The 25,831-nt window shown below is 35.3% G+C and overlaps 1 pseudogene; it reads left to right on the top strand.

The window, feature by feature from the left end:
• Positions 1 to 2,974: 2,974 nt before the first annotated feature.
• LOC144321344 (developmental pluripotency-associated protein 4 pseudogene) lies at positions 2,975 to 3,894 on the top strand (annotated as a pseudogene).
• The last annotated feature ends 21,937 nt before the right edge of the window (positions 3,895 to 25,831 follow it).

Genomic DNA, 25,831 nt, shown 5'->3' with positions numbered 1-25,831 from the left:
ATGGTCATTTCAGTAAATGACAGTGGAATACAGACATTTAAACACAAAGAAAGGCTGACTCCCGGGATTCCTGGGTGGCTCAGTGATTTAGCGCTTGCCTTCGGCCGAAGGCGTGATCCTAGAGTCCGGGGATCGAGTCCCACATTGGGCTCCCTGCATAGAGCTTGCTTCTCCCTCTGCCTGTGTTCTGCCTCTGTCTGTGTGTGTGTATGTGTGTGTGTGTGTGTGTGATGAATAAATAAATAAAATCTTAAAAAAAAATAAAGGCTGACTCCCTACTTCTGTTTGTGGATTGATTTGGCTTTGTTGAATGTAAATAAGCAAAATAATTTCTTTCAAAATAGCTTCCAGGGATCATCCTTCATTAATCTCTCCAAGGCTTTTCTTGACTACATCATAAACCCAGCAGCAGGAGGTACTAACACAAAGCTCACATACCTCCCAAGTTCACCAGGGAGTACATCATCCCATTCCTCCTCATGTACAGATCCCAAGCTAGGAAATATTCTGGTTATGATACTGTTTCTTTAATTTTTAAGTACTAACTTTTAGTACTAAATGAGAGAATAAGAAACAGCTCTTTAAATATTATGCATTTATAGATTTTAGAGAATTGAAGATAATAAAATAATTACAGGAAAATGATAATAAGAATTAGTTACTATAGGATATAGAATTGCATTTTTGATAGTCATATTATCTTCATATATAATTCTAATCATCAGTAAATGCAGTTATATCATGACCAAAATGAAATAAGAAATCATATTGACAACAACATTTTTTTATTAAAAAGGGGGGAGTGCTTAATTAATTTCAGATATATTTTTCTAAGTATAGTGGATGAAGACACGTTAATTCTCATAGACATTATCCCTAGATGTAAAGTACTTTAGGTAGAAGAAAGGAATAACAAGATTTCTAGAAGTGCATTTTGGAGCTTATGCTTTTTCATGGACTCCAGTCCAGAGAATTAATGAACTATTTGGTGTATGAGATTTCCAGAATAGGAGAAAAGTTGTCAAGTAGAGCCTCTTGGGTACTAGAAACTGGGCAAGAAAGAGTACCTATCACTGTGCCCTCCAACTCTAGAGCAGAGGAGAGAATTCTAGCATCTCTCAAGTGTTAGTGAACAGAGCCAAGGAAATGGTCACATACCCTGCCTATGGACACACACACTGAATTAAAAAGGTCTCTTCCCATTCAAAGATGAGTAAGGAGAAAAAACAATGACTAGAAATGTACAGAAAAAACTATTGCAGAACAGAAGAAAGAAAAGACTGTAAGAAGCTAAGGAAGAGCATAGTACAGTACTCCTTTAACTGTAATAACCAAAAGAAAAAGATGTGCATGTTATAATATATATATATATATATAACAATTCAATTCAGTAGTCTACACAGACAAAGCCAACTATTTCAATATCTTCAGGGACCAGTATAGTTTCATCAAAATTTCAAAGGGTCAATAGAGGGTAGGAAGACCTGGAAAATGGCCAATACAGACTATGTCTAAAGAGACGACACTCACCAGCACCATCTAAATGTTGTATAGGCTTATTGATATTAGATTTCTCATTTTGGAAATCTAGGGATTTTTTTAAAAGATTTACTTAATTATTTGAGAGAAGAATGATACAGAGAAAGAGAATGTGGGTGGGAGAAGTCAAAGGGAGAGAGAATCCTCAAGCAAACTCTCTGCTGAGCATAGAGCATAGAACTCCATCCCAGGACTCTGATATCATGACCTGAGCAGATATCAAGAGTTGGATGCTTAACCAATTGAGCCACCCAGGTACACCTGGAAATCTGGGGATTTAAAAAAAAATGTCTTTCTTTCTTTCCTCCTTCCCTGCCTCCCTTCCTTCCTTCTTTTTCATTCCTATCATGTGGATTACCAACAAAACAAATGAATGACAACAGAGAAAGAAAATGTTATGTAGCCAAACAAAACACAAGTATAGTCTGCATACAGAAGACAGATTGTTTTTTTCTGAGCTCTTCTTAACAGTATATAATAAAAAAAGAAACAAGAGCAGACAGTCCAGAAGATAACAAGAAATGAAGGAAATACACTATAAGTGAGCTGAGAAAACAATTTTCAATAATAAAATTAAAATTTGCAATGGGAGAATTAAAAGTCATAGCTAACATTTTAGGAAGATAAGTCGCAATTGTCAGTAATGATTTGAGAAACTCTTAGATACTAAAAGAAAGAGTGGAAATAAACACAAATGGTAAGAGAAAAAAAATAGGGAAAATAGAGGGAGCAGCACATACACAGCTGGCCCAAGAATATCAGTGTACTGTAATAGTCAATAATACAATAAAATAAAAAAATTCCCTGATCTTAAAATACTGAGAGGGGTACTGAGATATATATATATATATATATATATATATATATATATATATATATATATCTGCAGATCAGTCTAGGAAATCTAATACAGAAATCAATGAACTTCCAAAAGATAAAATAATTTTAAAAGGAGAAAAAATAATCAAGGAAGCTATCATTTAAATGCTTCAAAATAAAAAAACATAAATTTGTAGACAGAAAAGATTCATTGAATGAATACCTCAAACCATGGGTAAAAATAAACTCATGATAAAGATATCTCCATGATATTTCAAAACTTAAAAGCAAAGAGTTAATCCAAAAAGCTTTAAAGAGAAACAGGAAATAGGAAATAAAAATAGGCTTCTGCAAAAGATTAAGAGAATGATGCTATCAGCCTTTCAACAGTATCTCTGCCTTCTAGCTTTGTAGAGCAATTGATTTCCAACCTAGAATTCTTGACCTAAACAAATTATCAGTGAGTAGTGAAATACAGTATGAGAAATGCAAGAGCTTAAATATATTACCTCCAATGCATGGTTACTTAGGAAACCACTGGAGAATGTTCTCCACAAAAATAAAGGAATAGATTTCAGGAGTAAGACTTTTTGTCAACCTTGACTTCTCTTTGGATATGGAGAAAGCAAAAGGCCAAAAGGGCTCCACGAAGTGGGGGGAAGACTATCTGGCTGGCCAATCCCAACCTGTATCAGAAGAAGCCAAAGAGAAACAGCAGGGGTATGGTGAACCAAAGTTACCAGGAACCTCAGCAAGTGGGACCAAATGGAAGTGATCTATGAAAGAAGGCAAAGCTTCCTGTTCAGAAAAGATGGCACAAAAGAGTACAAGAGTAAGAATTTGGAAGAAAATCCCAGTTCCTCCATTACCTTCGAAACTGCCACCAGCCAACTTGCTTCACCGAGACATCCTGCGGGCTTGGTGCCAAGAACTCAAGCTGAGCACCAAAGGCCAGAAATTAGATGTATATAAGCGAATCTGCTAATATGCTTACCCAGATCAAAAGAAGAACATTCCTGTCACCGCAGAAGAGGCCAAGATTCTCACCCAGACACAAAGAAGGTTAATGATGGACAAGGGGGAAATGTCTCTGGAAAGTCTTGGAACAAAGATACCTTCTGATGGAACCTACCCTCCTGAAGTGGCTGCCCCCCCTCCCCACCCCAAGGGGTCTGATGCTCTCCTGGAGGGGGGGTCAATACTGTTGTTGTGACTACTTCGGCCCCAGATTCCATGTTTGCCTCCTGGTCCAGAATTGCAGCCAGGGCTGGGAAGATGGAGACAGTGGCATCGCCACAGGAGGCCCACGGTGCCAAGTGGTGTGTGGTCCATGGGAGAAGTATGCATGCAGACACAGAAGGTTGGGTTCACCTGCAATTTCATGCAGGACAAGCCTGGGTGCCTGAAAAGTGGGGGAGAGTATGCACCCTCTTCTTGCTCCCCGCTTGTAACTTTCCACCCCCACAGCTGGAGGACAATATGCTGTGCCCCAAATGTGTTCGCAAGAATAACGTGTTAATGAAAAGCCTCCAATGAGCTTTCGATAGCAGGATAAGGGACACAGCTGTCATTATAATCAATGGTACAAAGAGAACTACAATCAACTCCGTGGTGACACTGATGGCCGGACTGTGGGCTGCTCACACCATCCATGCTTCCTGCTTATAGGGGCACAGGCCAGTGCATTGCAGATGTTACCCTCCAACCTCCATGGGGCCTGTGGCTTCGTGGGTTGAGAGGCAGGAGCTCTTAGATTTTAAATTGGAAGAGCATTTCAGAAATTACCATTCATTCTACTTAATAAGAAGAAAAAGTCATTCATACTACCAAAAGTTTGCCCTTCTGAAATAGAAGTGACCTTAACTTCTTTTAAAGTGGGAACCTGAGCCTCGCCTGGCAGAGGGTTTGGGGATGGGGGGTGGAGTGGAAAGTACAGGTGTGCTTCCACGCTGGATTTCTCTGCAATTCCAACTTCTCCAGAGACGGCTACACCTTCTTAGGTTCGTGACTTCAGGCTGTTGAGTATTTTAAACCAAAGGGAAAGCTGTTATTCTTTCCCACTCCCGAAAACATACTCTTAATATAGAAAACATTTTTTGATGTTTTCTTAATAACCTGAGACCTCTATGGTATGTCTCTGGGATAATAATATGGAACACTTTGCGGGTATTATTTCTACTTGTAACTATCTTGTGTGTTTTACTGCTTAAAAATATTTAAGGGTACTTCTGAATCATAAATTCATAATGTATTAGATTTTAAATTGTATATAAAATCATCTATTGTACTTAGGAGGCCATATGCATTGTGGGCAAATTCTTAATATTCTTAACTCAGGATTAAGCTAAAAATCATGATTTTCTTTGGCATGATTCTTTTTTAAACCACTCAAATGTAGTATGAGTAACATTTTTTAAAAAGCTATACATTTAATGTATATAATTTGATGAGTTTGATTCATTTAGAATTTTTTGTGTCCTTCCTAAATTTATAGTCCTGCGGTTCTTAGAAAATATTTTTTTTTTCACTTGTGTTCTTATGGCAGATTCTAACATTGTTTTATTGTTGTGGATTTGGAGATTATGAAAACTTTTTCCCCCTCTAATGTACTGGAAGGAGTAGTAGAGTTAGAAAGTTTATAACCATTAGGATATGGACAGATTTGGGCAAGAATCCTCAATAAATGTTAAAAATGTTAAATGTTAAAAAAATAATAATAAAATAAAGGAATAAATCAAAAAAGAGAAAGAAATATTACACAGGAAACAGCAACCTGTTAGCTTTATCAAATGAAACCTTCAAGATCATGCTTGCGCAGTGCATCTTAAAGTAGATCAACCAGATTAGAGCACATCAAAATTTACAGCAATATTTCCATATAGTCAAAATTGACAGAATTCCTTATATTTTTTAATGCATTAAGAAAATATTTACACAACTTGAGGAGAGATTAGAGACAAATCCATGATAAGTCCATTGAAAAAAAACTAAATAAGTAAGCATATAAGCAAAAAAGACAATTTGTACTCCAGGAAGATGAAAAAAGTCCTGAATTAAAGGAAAACTAATTATAGCACTTTACATAGCTCTAAACAGAGTTTATGAAATCATAATAAACAATATTGAAGTAACTAGAAGATGGGAGTTGTATGTGTTTTGGTTATAATGAGGGATGAAAAAAGTACATCAACATCTTCCATAGTAAATAGATAATCTCTAAACCTAAGATATCCAGGCTATCAGCACATTATTTAGGGATGTAAGTGGTTTCTGTCAAAGAAAGAGATAAAAAAACTAAAATTAAAACTGGCCTATTGGGGTGCCTGGCTGACTCAGTTGGTGGAGCACATAACTCTTGACCTTAGGGTTGTGAATTAGAGCCCCATGTGTGGCACAGAGTTTACTTAAAATAAAATAAAAATTTTTAATCGGCCTATTAAAATGGGCACATACAGGTAATGTACTGTTTCACAATAAAAATATAGAGAATATATCTAAAAACTGAAGGATAATTAGACTCAAGATTTTCTTTGAAACATTCTGACAGAATGCAATATAATTCTACTCCAAGAAATGTTTAGTGCAAAAGGATAGGATCCAAGCATTTTTATGCCCAATCCAGTAATCCTTTTTTTTTATGAGTTAAGGAAACTTTTAGAGACATGCTCATGTAGGCAAGGACTCATAAAATAAATCACATATTTTTCCCTTGCAAAAACTAAGAGTATTTTTGTCAGCCAACTAAGAGATAAATCAAAAGAAAAAATTCCTCTTCTGGGTAAGATGGACTAACATAGACAAGATTTACCCTCTACAAAAAACCACCAAAGAATTGGACAAAATAAATGAAACAGTGGTTTGCAAGACACTGTATATTAGGCAACAAAAGGCACTAATAACGAAAGACAGAAAACAAATGTGATGTGCCCTTTGATTTGCAAAGCTTGCTGCCTTGAAAGACTTTTAAGAGAGTACTCAGGAAGGGGAAACCAGGTAGAGCCTAGCATGCTTCCTGAGTTGAAGAAACATAACTAAAGAGTCCAGGGAAACCAAGGCAGATATAATTCACAGAGAAGATTGCTAGAAAAGATTCTTCTGCATACAGAATGATGGAGATCTGCACTGGCTAGGTACTCTTCAAATGTTTAGCAGATCAGTGGATGTCTGGGAGGAAACAGTATGAGGCTAGAGAAAGAACCACCCAAAAGAATTAGAAATAACAGTACCCAGTGCCCACTCAGTCACAGCAATGATGTTTGTCTCCACTACCCAATTTTGAAAACGTTATAAATCAGAGGTCATTGGATAGACTATCCAGAAGAGTCCTGACACCGTAGAGGGGAATAATTAACATTAGAATAAACACTGGTTTGGTCTTGCCCACCAAAATTTTTTTTTTTTTTTTTACGATAGTCACACAGAGAGAGAGAGAGGCAGAGACACAGGCAGAGGGAGAAGCAGGCTCCATGCACCGGGAGCCCGACGTAGGACTCGATCCCGGGTCTCCAGGATCGCACCCTGGGCCAAAGGCAGGCGCCAAACCGCTGCGCCACCCAGGGATCCCTTGCCCAACAAATCTTAAAACCAAAACTCAAAAGTATAATATTATTTACAAGTACCTTAACTGTACTCAAGAATCTTAATTACAAAACAAAAATATCCAGCATTCTAAAGTTAAACATCAGAATATCTGGCATCCAGTCAAGAATAACCAGGCATGCTAAATGACAAGAAACTACATCACAAGGAGATAAAATAGCCAATAAAAACAGACCCAAAACTAAAAAAAAAAAAAAAAAAAAAAAAAAAAACAGACCCAAAACTAATACAAAAGTTAGAGGTAGCAGATGAAGACATTAAAATAGCCTATTGTAACTGCATTCTATGATCTAATAGTTAAGGTGAAGTATGGGAAATGGAATAAAATATAAAAATAAAACATCTAGAGATGAACAATTGGTATTAAAAATAAAGTGCCATAGATAAACATTACACAAAAAGGGATTGTGAACTTGAAGACATAGTAATAGACACTATTATCAATAATTATATATGATAATAAATATACTATTAATTATTTATAAATGTATTATTTATTAATATAAATATATTTTAAAAATATAACAATATATGGCAAATTTAATATATGTGATAAATAATACATATTTGAACAAAAAATAACCAAAATCTTTCCAAATTAAAATGAAACAAAAATGCAAACACAACATATCAAAATTAATTAAGAAGAGAGAAATACTAACACATGGATGAACCTTGAAAACATAATTCTAAGTAGAATAAACCAATCACTAAAGTGCATATTGTATGAGGTTTCTAGGATAGCCAAAGACATGGAGACAAAAAATAGAATGGTGACTGCCAGGTGTTGGAAGAAAGGGGGAAGGAAATTTACTGTTTATTGGTAACAGAATTTCAGTTGAAGAAGGTAAAAATATTCTAGAAAAAAATTCTGATGATGGTTGCACAACAATGTGAATGTACTTCTTGTTAAAAAACTATACACCTAAAAATGGTTAAAAATGTTAATTTTATATCATGTATGTTTTACCAGAATAAAAAAGAAGGAAATCTTAAAAGCAGAGAAATGAACAGAAGAACCAAGATATAGATGGCAGCAGATTTCTCACTAAAACAATCTAATCAAGAATACAGAGTGACACCTCAAAATACTGAAACAATTCTATACTCAACAATAAAAAATTCAAAATAAATTGAAAAAATATTTTTCAGCCATATGAAAGGCAAACTAATTTGTCTCAAAGAGACTCACATGACAAGAAAGACCTTCAAGTGAAGGAAAATAACAGATTAAAAAGAAGGATCTACATAGAAGAATGAAGAGCTCTGAAAATGGCAACTGCAAGGTAAATATAGAAGAATTTTATTACTTAAATATCTTTAAAACATCGCTGATTCCTAAAACATTATCATGTGGCATGGATCTCATAAAATAGGTCAAGCACAATGTATGACAGTATCATAGTGACCAGAAGGGGCAGAAATAGAAGTTTATTCTTGTAGGACTCTTATACGACCTAGGAAGTGATACAGTATTGGAAGCTATTCTGTGATAAGCTTAAAGATATGTTCTCTAAACCCTAAAGCAATCACTAAAGTAACAAAAAGTCATATTTAATAAGCCAACAAAGAAGACAAAATAAAATCATAAAAAGTTCTCAACCAAAAAGAAGGGAAAGAAGAAACAAAGTAAATAAGTGATACAAGTATAAAATTAGCAAGATCATAGACTTAAGCCCAACTGTATGAATTATCAAATAAATAAATACAAATGAGCTAAATATCCAATAGAAGGCAAAGAGTGTCAGAATGGCTAAAAAAGTGTAAACTCAACTCTATATTGACTACCAAAAACCCATAAAACATACGAAGAGACAAATAGGTTAAAAAGTTAAAGGTTATACATGACATACTTTGTATATTAGCTTTCTAGGGCTGTCATAATAAAGTGCTACAGACTGAATGGCTTACACAAGACAAATGTATTTTCTCACAGTTCTGTAGGTTAGCAGTCCAAGATTCAGGTGTTGTTAGAGTTGGTTTCTTTTGAGATTTTTCTCCTTACCTTATAGATGGCCATCTTCTCCCTTGTATCTTTACATGGTCTTACTTCTGTACCCGTTTGTGTCCAAATTTCCTCTTCTTACATGAACACCAGTCATACTGAATTGGAGTCCACCTTAATTACCTCATTTTAATTTAATTACTTCTTGAAACACCCTGTCTCCAAATTAAGTCATGTTCTGAGTTATTGGGATTTGGAATTTTAGCATATGAATTTGAGAGAAGGTGTTGAATGTAAAATATTAATTTATAATTCAGCCCATAACACCTAGCTATTACTAATGAAAAAAGCCAGAGTAGCTATATTAATAGCAAACTCAGTAAGTTTCAGAGCTAAGAATGTTATCAGATATAAAAAGGAGCATTTCATAATAAAAAGGAGATAACTGCTAAGATGACAAAAGAATTATAAACTTATGTATCTAATAACAAAATCTCAAAAGCATGAAGCAAAACCTGATAAACTATAAGGAGGAATAGACACACCCAAAATTATAACTGGACATTTCTACACCTCTCTCTCAAGAGTTGATAAAACAAAGAGACTTAAAATCAGTAAGAATACAGAAGACTTGAATAGCACTATGAACCAAAGTGAACTAATTGACAATTATAAAACACAACACAACAGTAGCAAAACACAGTATCTATTCAAGTGTGTATCAAACAAATGTAAAACTAGATCATATCTGGGGCAAAAACAAGTCTCAGCTTAAAGAGATTGAAGTAACAAAAGTCTCTGGCAAATCCATAGCTAAATAGCCCACTTTTATATAACCTATGTGTCAAAGAGGAACTCTAAAGTAAATAAATGTACTCAAATGAATAAAAATAAAAATTGAGCATATAAAATCTCTGCAATGGCATAAATCAGTACTTGAGAAGAAATTTTATAGCAATTAATGTCTATATTTAAATAGAAGAAATAGCTCAAATAGATGACCTCAACTAGAAAAATAAAGGCAAATAAAACCAAAGAATTTAAAAGTATTTGGCATGTTTTAAAATATGTGGTTTATAATAGTGAACTGGATCATTGTTAAAAACTAATATACTACTCAGTGGAAGAAATTATTTCTTCCTAGGATACTTTTTCCGTGTTATTATCTATCTAGGACCTGGAGGTATTGTGCCAATTATGCCTAAATTACTTTATACAGAATTACCATTTTCATATTAAAATATATAGATAAAATGACTAAAGAAATATACCAACGTATATATGCATGCTATCACTGGGAATTGGAATTCTAAGTGATCAGTGTTTTACTTTGCACCTTTCTTTATTTTACATATATTCCTAAGTGAACATGCATTGCTTTATAATAAGAAATCTATTTTTAATAGGGTCATATAATTTTGTAAATTCCATATAATCATCATTATATAACACTTTTAGGAAAATTGCCAAGACATTAACTAATATCTCTAAGAGTTGAAAATATGGAAGATAATTTTCTTCTTTAAACTTTTCTAAATTTTCCACACTTTTTATAATGAGTTATATAAATGTTTAAATAAATAATTTTCTTTAGAAAACTCTAAAAGATATGTATTAAAATCAAACAAGAATAAAATTTTGCTAAAGAAATTAATCTATAGAATCAATTTTAGAATCATAATACATTTAAAATTTTCTCTTAGGAGGACTAAATATTAGTTTAGCAAGAACTTATGCCTTTACTTTAAACATCCAATTATTGATAGTACCTAACTCCTTGATTCCAAAAACAAAAAGTAGTAGATAATAACTCACATAAAATTCTCTAATGGTATTGAATGGCTAGACTAAAAACCAAAAGCTTAGTTAAATATTTTAACTAATATTTAAATATTAATATTTAATATTAATATAAAATTTAATATATATATTTTTGATAGAAAGAAGTAGCATGATTTTATTGAAATGTTTTAGTACAGGGGTGGATGATCTTAAAATCGTATATTCTAAACCAATACAAGCACTACAAATGATACATTCCTGAATCTAAGGGACATCTAGACAAAGGCAAGTTCTAGTATGAATTATCTGCAGGTTGATTAACATCATTTAAGTTGGAGGACGAGCAGCTTTGGTATGCGTGTGCTTCTCTGGCTCCCCTTTTCGGCTAGATATCCGTGAGTCCAGCCCCATTCGGCAGAGATGGACAGAACCCATACACTGGGTGGTTTCCCTGAATGCTTGCATACCAGGGGCAAGGGATACGCAAGTTCTGCGATCGGGCCGCTCCTGAGGCCACCCCCACATCATCTTTCTGGAGCTGAAACCATCAAATCGTTGAGGTCTACATCGCCCCCGTGTATGGCCTAGTCGAATTAGTGAATATAGCAGAACTATATGAAAACTGGGTGTTATTCTGTATGTTAGTAAATTGAACACCAATAAAAAATAAATTAAAAAAAAAAAAAAAAAAGAAAACAAAAAGTGAGGCCAAAAGAGAGAAAAAGTCAGTTAATTCGATAATGACAATGCAGATTTTTATCTGAGGATTATTTTAAAACTAGCTCTGTATCTTAGACTCAATCTGAAGACGAAATGATCACGTTTAAATCACCTCTGGTCAGTCATGTCAACATGTCTACGCTTATATGCCAAGGCCGTCTACCTGCGTGTGTCTGGAACTACATTTTCATCTGTCTTTGCATAGAAATTCCAAGAAATAGATATCACTCATTTATCAGAACTAAAAATTACATACATCTAAGGAGGCTCTTTACATTATCAAGTCAACTCTTCCTAGGTAGAGCCAATCGGTATCACATGGCTGACTCTACCAGGCTAGAGTGCCATTGTTTTTCTCAAAAACCGTTTTAAGGTACAGCAAAATGCCGGTCTCTGCAATGACCAACACGATGCTTGCTAAACTTCAACCTCTGCTGGACTGAAGTTTGAAATCTTAAAAATTGCTGTTCCAGTGACTTAAAGATTTGGTTTTGCCACCTGCAAAACTTAGATCAGGCAATTTCCTCTCTTCAAATTTTAAGATTCAGCAGAAGGGAGGGAGTATTAGTCCCAGCCTTCGTCTACGCAGGCAAATTCTCTTCTTTCCGGGCTGAAGAATTTAGTTGGTTGTGCACTAGTGCGCATCTACCAAGATTAATAATTTAATAATATTTAAGATTTTATTTCATTATTTTAGAGGAAGAGATAAAGAGAGAGTGAACATGCACTTGCATGGGGGGAGGGGCAGAGAGAGGGGGAGAAAATCTCACCCCGACTCTGGGTTGAACATTGAGCAAGTCATGGAACTCAATCTTAGGACCCCAATATGAGGCCCTGAGCCAAAACCAAGAGTCGGAGGCTTAACAGTTGAGCCACACAGGTGCCCAAAAAAGCTTAGTTTAATCTAACACATTATCATAGCTTCAGAATAAGGGGGTAAATGCAGGGATTTTTTTTCTATAAAAACAAAACCTCTTCTATTGCTATGCAGTATTGAATTTTTTTTTTAAAAATTGCCTTTTCTTTCACCTTTACTTTGATTTAAATATTCTGTTAATAAAAATACAGAACAGTATCAATTTATAAATTAATATTATTAATATAATCAATACTTTATACAGAAGATTAAAAAACACAACTTAAAATTATTAAAGAGACAAAAAGAATTTATTTGGAAAGATGCTAGAAGCCAGAATTATTCAACATGGCAACAGAATTGCAGAATATTGACTAAAAATTCCCAAATACATATATATGTTGCTATACATATGCATACACATAAACATGTATACACACACATATAAAATATGTAACTATAATGACTAGTTCTTCCTTATACCTATGGAAAAATTGAACCATAGACATCTGGCATAAGCCCAAGTAGTTTTAGTTCTTGACAGTGAAAAGTGTTTTCAACGCTGGCCTCACCTTTTCATGTCTGTTGGCCATCTATATGTATTCTTTGGAGAAATGTCTGTTTATGCTTTCTGCCCATTTTTAGTTGGATTATTTGTATTTGGGGTATTGAGTTTTATAAGTTCTCCTTTGGATACTACCCTCTATTGGATATGTCATTTACAAATATCTTCTCTCATTCTATAGGTTGTCTTTTAGATTTGTTGGTTTCCAGCACTGTGCATAAGCTTTCTGTTTTGATGTAGTCCAATAGTTTATTTTTGCTTTTGTTTGCTTGACCTGTTCTACTGGGGTTTTTTTGTTTGTTTGTTTTACTTTGCTCTTTTAGTTTCTCTTTCACTTATTTCTTCTCTAATCTATATTCTTTTTTCTTCTACTGGATTTAGGGTTTTGCTTGTTCTCTTTCTAGCACCTTTAGGACTAAGGTTAAATTGTTTATTTGGAATTTTTATTGTGTCTTGAGGTAGGTCGTATTGCTATAAATTCCCCTCTCTGAACTGCTTTTCCTGCATCTCAGAGGTTTTAACTACAATGTTTTCATTTCATTTGTTTCCATGTATTTTTTTATTTCTTCTTTTATTTATTACTTGGCCCATTTATTGTTTAGTAGCATGTTATTTAACTTCTATGTATTTGTAGTCTTCCCAGACTTTTTCTGGTGGTTGATTTCTAATTTCTTAGCACTGGGGACAGAAAAGATACATGGGATAGTTTGGATCTTTTTTTAATTTGTTGATACTTGTTTTGTAGCCTAATATGTGATCTATTCTGAAGAATGTGCCATGAAAAGAATGTGTATTCTCCTGATTCTGTTTTAGAATGAAATGTTCTGAATATACCTGTTAAATTCATCTGGTACAGTGTGCCACTCGAAGCCATGTCTCCTTGTTGATTTTTTGTTTAAATGATCTGTCCATTGATTTAAATGGGTTGTTAATGCCCCTTACTATTAATGTATCACTATAAATTACTTCCTTTATGCTTGTTTTTAACTGCTTTAAATATCTGGGTGCTCCCAAATGGGTGCATAAATATTTACAACTGTTCAATCATCTTGTTATACTGCCCCTTAATGATTAAATATGACCTTCTTCGTCTCTTGTTATAGTTTTTTCTTTTAAAGTCTATTTTGTCCAATACAAGTATTGCTACCCTGACTTTCTTTCTATATCTATTTGCATGATAAATGCTTTTCCATCCCCTCACTTTCTTTTTTTTTTTTTTTCCTCACTTTCAATCTGCATGTGTCTTTAGGTCTGAAATGAGTCTCCTGTAGGCAGCCTACAGATGGCTCTTGGTTTTTTTATCCATTCCATCGCCCAAGGTCTTTAGATTGGAGCATTTTGCCCATTATATTCAAAGTAATTATTGACATTAATTAATTAATTAATTACTGCCATTTTGTTATTTGTTTCATGGTTGTTTTTGAAGTTTTTCTACATTCCTTTCTTCTCTTGCTCTATCCGCTCACGATTAATTGGTTTTCTTTAGTAATATGCTTGTATTCCTTTCTCTTTATTTTTGTATGTGTATTACTGGTTTTTCATTTGTGGCTACTATTGTTTATATATAATATCTTCTATTTATAGCAGACTCTATTAAGTTGATGATCGCTTAAGTTTGAGACCATTCTTTACTCTTCTCTTTGCCATGTTTTAGGTATATGGTATTATACTTTACATCCTTTTATTCTGTGAATCCTTTGACTGATTTTTATAGACATACTTAATGTTATTGCTTTTGTGCTTCCTACTTTTCTTACTCCTGTTTATGATCTTTCCTTTCCACTCAGAGTCCTTTTTAACATTTCCTGCTTAGTGTTGATGAATTCTTTTCACATTTTTTCATCTGGGAAACTATCTCTCCTTCTATTCTGATTGATAGCCTTGCTTAATAGAGTATTCTTGGTTGCAGGTTTTGTTGTTGTTTTCTTTCAGTACTATGAATATATCACACCACTCTCTTCTGGCCTATAAAGTACTGAAAAATCAGCTAATAAACTTATGGGGTTTCTCTTGTATGTAATAATTGATTTTTTTCTCTCTTGCTGCTTTTAAAATTCTCCCTATATCACCACTTTTGGCCATCTTAATTATTATGTGTTTTTGGTTCACCTTTCTGGGGTGATTTTGTTTGGGGTTCTCTGTGCCTCCTGGATTAGGATTTCTGTTTCCTCCCCAAGATTCAGGAAGTTTTCACCTATTATTTCTTCAAATACATTTTCTGCCCCCTTTTCTTTATCTCCTTCTGAGATCCCTGTAATGCAAATGTGTAAACTTGATTGTGTCACTGAGTTCCCTAAGTCTATTCTCATTCTATTCTCATTTTTCATGTTTTTGTTTCTCTCCCTTGCTAAGCTTGATTACTTTCCATTACTCTGTCCCCAAGGTCACGGATTCATTCTTCTGCTTCTTATAGTCTATTATTTATTATATCTAGTGTATTTTTAATTTCATGTGTTGTATTCTTTTTTTTTTTAATTTATTTATTTATTTATTATAGTCACACACAGAGAGAAAGAGAGGCAGAGACACAGGCAGAGGGAGAAGCAGGCTCCATGCACCGGGAGCCCGACGTGGGATTCGATCCCGGGTCTCCAGGATTGCACCCTGGGCCAAAGGCAGGCGCTAAACCACTGCGCCACCCAGGGATCCCCATGTGTTGTATTCTTAATGTCGGATTGACTGCATCTTATCTCATTGTTAAGGGTCTCACTGACATCCTCCATTCTTTTCTTAAATCCAGTGAATATCTTTATGATCATTACTTTAAACTCTCTATCAGGCATATTACTTATTTTCATTTTGCTACGATTTTGTTGTGTTCTTTCATTTGGGACATTTTCCTCTGTCTCCTCATTTTGTCTAGCCCTCTGTGTCTGTTTCTTTGTATTAGGAAAGACAGCTTTGTCTCTTGCACTTGAAACTAATGACCTTATGAAGAGATCCTGTAGTGCACTGCCACGTGGTGTCACCTACTCATCAGATCCTGGAATTTCAAGAATGTCTCCCGTGTGTGATGTGTTTGCCCTACTAGCATGTCTCACCAGCTTTTTCCCTCAGTCTGGTTGATTACAATGCCTATCATATGCAGTATTTGGACCCTGTGTTAGTGGGCCTGTCTTTGAATGCGTTGAGTTGAATCAGACCAGGTGTTTGCCAGAGATGCCGTACTACCAAACTGCAGAGTGCTTTCTCTATGTTGTCCCCTAAGAAACTAGAAACTAAGAAACTCTAAGAAACTCTAGTTCATGGGCAGGGCCTGCAGTCAGACCAGTTGTCTGCTTCTAGCCCACTGCTGGGACATCCCTCTGACTGGTGCATATGACATCTTTCCTTCTCTCTAGGACAGAAGTCAGTTTGGAATAGTGCTGGCCAATGTAGGGGCTGCTTGCACACTGCTAGGCCTAAGGCACTGCTCTATATGGCCTCTGGCCAAAAGTGTATTGGAGAGGGTGGATTTGCCAAAGCACAGCTCAAGGGGACAGTGCAGTCCTCTGGTGATGCTAGCAAGCTTTTTGTGCTGCTATTCCTCCATGGGAGGGGACTCTCAGCACAGGAACTGAGTCAGGCTGTCTAGAGGGGTGGATTGGAGGAAGTACCTGTGAGGTGGGGTTGGGAGAAGGTTGGTAGTGCTAGCAAGTTAGGTAGTCCTGCAGGTGGCCCTGTGTTTATACTGGGGTAGGGGAGGTAAATGGTGCCTGCTGGTTCATTTGTTCCTGAAGAAGTTCTCCAGCAATTTGTGCTCCTCAGGCATGCACTCTGAGATTAGTAAATAACTCTCCCTCTTATATGCCCCAGGTGCCTGTCAAACTGCTGCTCCAATGCTGTATCTCCATGGGCTGTTTATTGTACTGTTTCTGTAAGAGGGGACTCGGGTCCTCTCCTTCATCATTTCTCCTAGAACCAAGCCCACTGATTTTTTGAAATTTAAAGTTTTAAGTTTTAAGTCCTGCTGGTTGTAGGAACCCATAAAATTTGGTTCCCCTGGTGTAAAAAAACAAATGTTATAAAGATTTGTTTTTCCCCTGTGGGCTCCTGGTGTGGGGGTCTGTTTCTCTCCTGGTTCCATACATGTGGCATCCCTTCTTCCCAAGGACAGTCCAACAAGTCTGTTTAGTTCCCAACCATGTCTCCCAACCACGTCTCTGCTAATCCTGACTCTTCAATGAGGTCTCTTCTCTAACTTTAGTTGCAGAGTTTACTCTGCCAGTCTTTGGGTTGTTTTCTGGGTTGTTTATACTGATGTGTTATCTAGTTGTATCTATAGGACCAGGGGAACGTAGGGTCTTCCTACTCCACCATCTTCCCCAGAAGTCTGAGCTTTTCATTTCGCTTATTTCATTTTTCATTTCTAAAATTTCCATTTGGTACTTCTTTTCTGTATCTTTTTTTTTCTCTTTTTTTTAATGATTTATTTATTTATTTATGATAGAGAGAGAGAGAAAGGCAGAGACACAGGAGGAGGGAGAAACAGGCTCCACGCCAGAAGCCCGACCCGGGACTCGATCCCGGGACCCCAGGATCATGCCCCGGGCCAAAGGCAGGCGCCAAACTGCTGAGCCACCCAGGGATCCCCTGTACCTTTTCTTTCAATGTTGAAACTTCTTATTTCTTTGTTTAGGCTTTCTATTTTTTCATTTATGTCTAGAGTTTTCAATTGCTCCTTAATGCATTTTTTTAAATTTTTATTTATTTATGATAGTCACACAGAGAGAGAGAGAGGCAGAGACACAGGCAGAGGGAGAAGCAGGCTCCATGCACCGGGAGCCCGACGTGGGACTCGATTCCGGGCCTCCAGGATCGCGCCCCGGGCCAAAGGCAGGCGCCAAACCGCTGCGCCACCCAGGGATCCCTCCTTAATGCATTTTTATCATTGGCTTCTTTAAAATCTTTGTCAGGTAATTCTAACATCTCTAACTTCTCAGCATTGGTGTCTATTGATTACCTTTTTTTCATCCAGTCTGAGATGTTCCTGATTCTTGCTACAATTCTAATTTTTTTTTTTTAATAAAGCCTAAACATTTTAGTGTTCTGAGACTCTCTTAGTTAAACCTTACAAACTGATTTTCTTGTATACCACTTTCATTGGCAAAGTCAGGGAGGCATCTGACTAGGGCCAGGTAGAGTTTGAAGTCCAATTTTTCCACTCCACTTCATTGACACCTGAAGGAACAGTGTTCCTCTTTACTGGTAGAAAAGATTGTATTTCCAGCCCCCCGAGTCATCTCCATTGACTCCATGGTGGAGATGGCCCTGTTAGTGCTGGGTGATGGTATAAGTTTAACTCACTATTAGACCTCCTCTGATCCTACCTGAGTGAGGTCACCTTTATAGTGTAGGATGTTGTGTATATCCAGGTTCATCATCTCAACTCTCTATTGATACTATGGGGGAGTCTCATTACTTGCCATCAGGAATGAATAACCCATATCCCTCTTGACCTTTACTGACACGACCTAGGTGGGCTGTTTCTTTAAAAGCTCATGAAAAAAGAGGTCTAGGCTCCCACCTGGCCTTTGTTAGCATGGGGTTGGGGAGGATGAGACCATAGTTTTTCCATGGGTTTAACTGGAGTAGAGCAGATATTATCTAAAACTTTGTCTTTCTAGGCTGTCTGTTTCATGGGCCTTTGGCTAGATGAACAAGCTTTTGTTGGGGCTTTTTTTTTTTTTTTTTTTTTTTGTCAGCTCTTTCTGTTCCAGGTCTGGGAATATATGAGGCAAAAGAAAACAGAGAACTCATGCTGGATCTCAAGTTCCCTAGCCAGTCTTCCTTCTTCTCACCACCCTCAGTATCTTACAGTTCTGTTTGTTTGTTTGGTTTTTAACATATAATGTTCAACATTTTCAGTTTTACTTATGGGAGTAATAGTAAGAACTATTGAAGAATTCCATCTTCTTTTTTTTAAAAGATTTTATGTATTTATTCATGAGAGACACAGAGAGAGAGAGAGAGAGAGGGGCAGAGACACAGGCAGAGGGAGAAGCAGGCTCCATGCAAGGAGCCCGATACAGGACTCAATTCTGGGACTCCAGGATCACACCCTGGGCTGAGGCAGCGCTAAGCCGTTGAGCCCCTGGGCTGGCCATATTCCATCTTCCAAAGCAGATTTTTTTTTTTTATATTTCACTATATTTCACTATATACCTTTTCATCATCTAATTTCTATTTAAGAACTTTTCGGTTGTGTCTTTTACTTATTCTCTTTTGTTGACTAATAAGAAGATGGCTGATGACAATGTTAAAATTAATAGTAAATATTAATACTCAATACATTCCAGTGCAACCCATGTCTTACACCCTGAGAATATGCTATAATAAAAATATTTACTAAAGCTTATAGAGGTCTGGTGCCACTAGTTGATTTTATTCAGGTAAACTGTAAAAGCTGGATCCACACTGAGTTTCTGGAGTGAAGAGTTAATATGATACTGAAATTCCTTAGTATTTTTACAAATCAATATTCGATTACATATACAAATATGTGAAGGTTCATTATGTATTCTCTCTGTATTTGTGTGATAGAGAATTTCCATAATAAAAAGAAAAAATTCTGTCAACAGAAAATGAACATAGATGTTTCTTTGACTAATAACCCTGTAAATCCAATACCAGAGAAGCTTAATGTCTAGAAAAAATTTCAGTGAACTCTGTCACAACATCAGGCAACAATCCAACTTTTTGTTATTATAATTTCTCTTCATTGCCTCTCATATTTTATGTATTTAAAATGTATTCTACTCATGGTTTACTCTTAATGTGTTTGCTATTGGAAAATAGAATAAAAAACAGAAAATATCCTACTTAAATGATATAAAACTCTCTACAACATAAATTTAACTGAGGGTGCATGAGAATAGTTTTTCCCTCCTGTTTTTCTATCAACTTCTTTTTTATTCATTACAATATAGTGTTGAAACTTTTTTCCAGAACTGAGAACATTGACTTAAAAGTATATATAGCTGCCCTTGTCTCAAAGTTTATAAATAATAGATTATTTGTTTTTTCCTGTAATATTGTTAGGTTTTAAGGTCTTTAGTTATCAAGAGATAGCATTGTGGAATTGTGTTCTAGCATTTGTGGAATGCTCACTATCTTCTAGGTTCAAAGCTTTATAAACATATCAACTCATTTAATCAGAATATTATCTTTATTTCAAAAATGATGGAAGAGATTTAAAGAAGTTATATAACTTGTCTGACATAAGAAAGCTAATCTGTGAACAAGCTGGGAAATTGTCAGGCAATTTCCATCTAGGCACTCAATAAAAATAATGAAAAAATGAATCAAGCCTGCTAACTCAAAAGTTACATGCTGTCCTTCAATCTCTGTGAGAGCTGAATCACAAGATATGTTGATAGTATCAATGGAACCATAATACAATGAATAGAAATTATAAATACACAATGAAATACACAAACTCCTAGACTGGATATCTTACCTAGTATTCTCCATCCACTCCAATTCTACACCAAGGTATATCTGCACCAATGTATGGCTCTTCCTCTTTTCCAACTTCTTCAAGGAAAAAGATTTTTCTTAATGCAGTGCCAGAAATGAACAGCAGGAAGACATTTTAGAACCACATTTTCCATCTCCGCAGATCAGTTCAGTGTCACTTAACACATGTTCTCTGATAGAATTTTAAAAGTGACTTTTAAAAATTATCTTTAACACAATCCTTTTTAAGTTATAAATGTGAGGCCTAAAGAGACTTTGATTATGAGCTTAAGGTTAGTATGTAGCCAAAACTATAGCAATAGATTTTTTAATCTCAAGGAGGTAATCTTTGCACAATGCTGTAACACCTTTACAAATAAAAAATCTGGGAAAGTGAACTTTTAGAGGTCAAAAATTCTGTACATTCAGAGCTTCCTTGTCTTTGAGTAAGATAAACAACATTTGCAATTATGTAATCATCTTTTTTCTTTTTAATATAGATACCACGTAGCTTGGAGCTAGATAACTTTAATAATAATAGCTAACATAAATTGAGACCCTTACTCTGATATAGAGAGCGAGTTATGTGATGATTCAGAAAACAGTTGTTTTCAAAAATAAATTGAATATTCTTATTATTTACTACTTATCCAAAAGTTTGAGCAGTTGGGATAATAAATGTGTAATGCCTTTCATTTTGCACTAGCATGCATATAGAACACTATGTGACTACAAGGAAATTGTTAATTGTTAATGTTAGAGGTAACTTTCAGAGTTTGAGTGAAGTTAAGAAAAGCTATCTAACTTAGGACCTTTTTGGTGACACTTAATCTGGCATAGTATGACACTAAAACTTCCCAGAAACCATGACCCTGCTCCAACTAATGAAGTTTAAACTATGTGATTTTTTGCCTGAAGAGGCAGCAGAACAAATAACAATTATGTATTTTATCAGTCATAATAAGATTTCAACATTCTCCATCAAATTCTTGAATACAGATCAAAAAGACTCTCAAGATTTACTATAATATGAGCATGTTTAACTTACAGTTGACATATGATAAGCTTTCATTTGACTTATATAAATGACTCATCAAGCAACAACTACTTCTTAAATAACAAGTGATTTAGATATATGAGCATTGAAATAAAATATAAAATTTCAATATATAACTTAAGAGTAAATATGTATTTTATAGTTTATATCAGAAAAAAGTAAGGAATTTTATTTCTCTATGGCCCAATTATTCCTACCTTATAAACCTGAAGGAATTATATTCCAAATAATCTTCAAAATACAAATAACAAAAACTTCTATTTGGCAATTTTATGTACTCTTCTGAGCTTTATGTGTTTTTTTTTTTGTTGTTTTTTTTTTTTTGATTTTATTTAACTATTCACGAGAGACACAGACAGAAGTGGAGACAAGCAGGCTCCATCCATGCAGGGAGCCAAATGTGGGACTCAATCCCAGAACTCCAGGATCATGCCCTGGGCTGAAGGGAGGCACTCAACCACTGAGCCACCCAGGCATCCCTCTTCTGAGCTTTAAAAAATAGTACACTCTAATCAATATGTGTGATTAAATTCCACCGTATTTGCTTCTCTGATAAAAGAAGCATAGTAAGAAATGCGGTCCTTCAGAATCATACTATCTACTTGAAGAATTACACTAATAATACAAAATAACTAAAATCTGTGCCTCAGAGTTCTAGTGAAAAAGGTATTCAAAGGAGGAAGAGACACTAAGAGAACCAAAATAGGAAAGGGATGCCTTCCCAGAGGAGGAAAACTTGAAAAGTGCTTCTGGGCAATGAGATAATTTATTTTTTATTTATGATAGGCACACAGTGAGAGAGAGGCAGAGACATAGGCAGAGGGAGAAGCAGGCTCCATGCACCGGGAGCCCGACGTGGGATTCAATCCCGGGTCCCCAGGATCGCGCCCTGGGCCAAAGGCAGGCGCCAAACTGCTGCGCCACCCAGGGATCCCTGGGCAATGAGATAATATGGCCACATGAGAGACTGGGCTTCTGCTCTGGGTTTAGATACAGCTGTGGATTTTTTTTTAAGGTTTATTTATTTGTTTATTAGAGACAGAGAGAGAGAGAGAGAGAGACAGGCAGAGGGAGAACTCCAGGATCACTGCCTGGGCTTAAGGTGGCGCTAAACTGCTAAACCACCGGGGTTGCCCAACAGCTGTGGATTTGAGAAGTTTTGAGAGAGGCAATCTGATTACAGAACAATGTTTACTGTTGTAGAGTAGGTATATATGAACACAGATAAGTAGAGTTCTGGCTATTAGGGTATTTAATTTTATAAAAACAAAATAAAACCAAAAGCCATCTTTTACATGTGTAAAATAATATGTGAAAAAGCACAAATGCAGATACTACAAGAGGTAAAATAGAATGAAGCATATTCACATGTACATGTTCAAGTTTGCCAACAGAAAATGAGAAATATGCAATCTCAGAAAACAAAATTTAGAACTTCAGTTTTCACAGATGTATTTGAAAACTTGAATGAAAATGGAGCAGTCTTTGATTATGAAGTCATTTTATGTTTAAATTAAATACATGTTTATTTTTATTTAATTGGGGAGGGACAGTTAATAATTATAGAACTGTTATTTTAATTATAATCTTGAGATTTTGATGTTTTAAAATTGAAGCAAATATTGACCTATAAAGTCTCCCTCAAAATAAAATAATTTTGTTAGTTAAGTATTTGACCTTTTAAGGAGCTCAAAATTTGGAGGTAGGGATGGATGAATAGATACACAGAGAATGAGAAAGGAGAAAGGGGGATTAAGGGAGGAGTGCGAAAGGAGGTGAGAAGGCAGGGAGGGAAGGAGAGAGAAAGGAAAAGGAAAGGAGAAGGAAAATTGTCTTCTTATAAGTTACTATTCAGAAATCTTTCAGTTCCTACAGAATAAAATAAATGCTAAAGAACCACAATTTTATTTCTAAAGGTATGCCATTTATACCACCCCTCAAACATGGGTGACAGTAAATCAGCAAGAATAAAATTGTTCAATATTATGCCTGGTATTCTATATTGCGAACAAAAACTGTTACATGAAGTATCAAGCAGTCTTGTCACAGCCAGGCACATCTTAATAAGATAGTGTTGCCAACTAATTAATAGGAAAAATGAAGGACAAATGTCTTCCTGAGGACATTGTGATGCTCTTGATTGGTTAAGAAGAAATATTTAACTATATGCACTAAATGTTCCAATAAAATCTACCCAGATTGTGAGTTCTGCCTGATTTGAACCAATGATTACTCAAATAAACTCTTAAAATTTTAATGTACTTTAGTTTATCTTTTAACAACACTGAGCCTTTTGTTTGGAACTTGACTAGAATTACAACCCCAGAGGTACCTTTACTTTGCAAGGAGCAGAGCTCATTTAAAAATTTTCAGCACTGGGGCACCTGGGTGGCTTAGTCAATTAAGCATCGAACTCTAGATTTCAGCTCAGGTCATGATCTCAGGGTTGTGAGATCAAGCCCTGCCTCTGGCTCTGTGCTCAGTGGGGATTCTGATTGAGATTCTCTCTCTCTCTCTCTCTCTCTCACCGCCTTTGTTCACCCACTCAAAATACATAAAAAGTAAATCTTAAAAAAAATTTTTGTCAACACCTTCCACATCTTGGAAAGCAACCTCTTGTCACTCTATGGCCACATGAGGTTATTCCACCAAATGTAGATATGCATTAGGGTCATGTTAATTTCCTAAAGCAGGATATAGATTAGCATTTTCAATCTGGTATCTGATGACATATATATATATGTCATCAGATATCTATATATATATATAGACCAGACAGTTGGATTATACTCCAAGAAGCTCTCAGAAAAAGAGAATGTTGCATTGCATGCTGAGAAAGGGAAAAAGCAGGGTTGCCAGCCTTAACCAACATATGACTAGTGAGATTTCTGCAGAAACTTGTCAGGAGTATAAAGTGTACTTGAACTAGCAGATAGGACAGGCTTTTAATATTTTTCTCTCTCCAGTAAACAGAAAGCTTAGGTTAGTGAAGGTGCAGACTTCTTAGATAAAATCTCTTTTGTACTTAGTCCTATAGTATTCGTAATCCTGAATTTGACCTGTTCTCTAGAGTTATTCAAAGAACATGGACTTTAGGGTAAACTAATGTCATTCATTTTATAAATCAGCATAACACTAACCAATCTTATTTTTACCATGTTTAGTCTGGCTGATTTCAGTAAACTGAAAGCAAATTGAAACTAGTATGCTCTGCTACAGTTTGTTTTCTTCTAAAATATTTAACAGCAGCAACATCATCACCACTAGCAGCAGCACTATTTTAATTTCTCAAGCCAGTTTTATCTTGGAAAAGCCAGGAAAAGAGAACCACTTTCCTAAATTGATGGTATACATATGGTATTTAGATATATATACATTCAGTATGCTTCTCCCTAAAGCATTTAATAAAAATGAAATTGAAATTGACTACAGATACTAATTTATGAAATACCAAATATGTAGTATTTGATTCATTTATAAGATGCATATACTCTTCTCAAGTTTGTAAAAGCAAAATGAAATCTGTGAGACCCTAGTTTAAATTTAGACTCTGCTACCTACTTACTCACACAAGTAGTTGGGCAAATTCCTTTAATCTCTCTAAACTTCAGTTTGTTCCTGTATGAAAAGTCAGAATGTCACTCTACATCATGAGGTTGTTTGGAAAAGCAAATAAAATAAGGTTTATGAAATGAGCTCAAACAATACTTGGCGCATAGTGCTCAATAAATTTTCCTTACTTTGTTTTATATCACAATAACTAATGAACATACTTCATAGACTACTTGAATGTGTGTGTCTCTTTCCATTTCTGAACATTTATTTTACTGAATCACTCTCTGAGTCTCAGGTTCTAAAGAGACACAAAGTCTAGGTCTTAAGATAAAATTGTTATAGCTGTCCTTTCATCATTTAACAATGCCTAGTTAGTTTAACAACTCTCAACTTTAAGAATCCTAAAATAACATTGATGGAGGAGAAGCTTAAAGAATGCCTACAAGAGTAACAAAACACTTGTGAAACATATTATTGGCTTGACAGGTGACCACAGAAGAATACTGAAGATGAAGAAAAAAAAAGAAGAATACTGAAGATTATACGAATGGAGATAGATAATATAGTTAGCATCTTCAAAAATGGAAAAGATGAAGATTCTGCTTGAAATATTTCCTAGAAAATACTACAAGGAACTTAGTAAAATAAATACTTAGATTAAAAAAAAAAAGAAAAGAAAAGGAAGAGGTGAGTCCTAATAATCCAGTTTCAAGGAGAGCAAATATTAACAAGCTACCTTTATTTTTAAGTCTTTATTGCAGATTGAAAAACTCTCTCAAGATAATCGTATGAGAAAGATCGATAAAAATTAGTTGGCTGCTGGTACAACTAGCTATGTTCTTAACTATTGAAAAAAAAATCCAGATATTTTACTAAATTGATCCATACCAATCTGAGAAATACCTATACATATATTAAAAGAAACTGCCTTGGGGCACCTGGGTGGCTCAGTGGTTG

Source organism: Canis aureus, chromosome 9, assembly GCF_053574225.1.
Source record: "Canis aureus isolate CA01 chromosome 9, VMU_Caureus_v.1.0, whole genome shotgun sequence".
NCBI lineage: Eukaryota > Metazoa > Chordata > Mammalia > Carnivora > Canidae > Canis > Canis aureus.
Note: the sequence above shows the minus strand (reverse complement) of the source record. Positions and strands in the feature narration are given on the sequence as shown.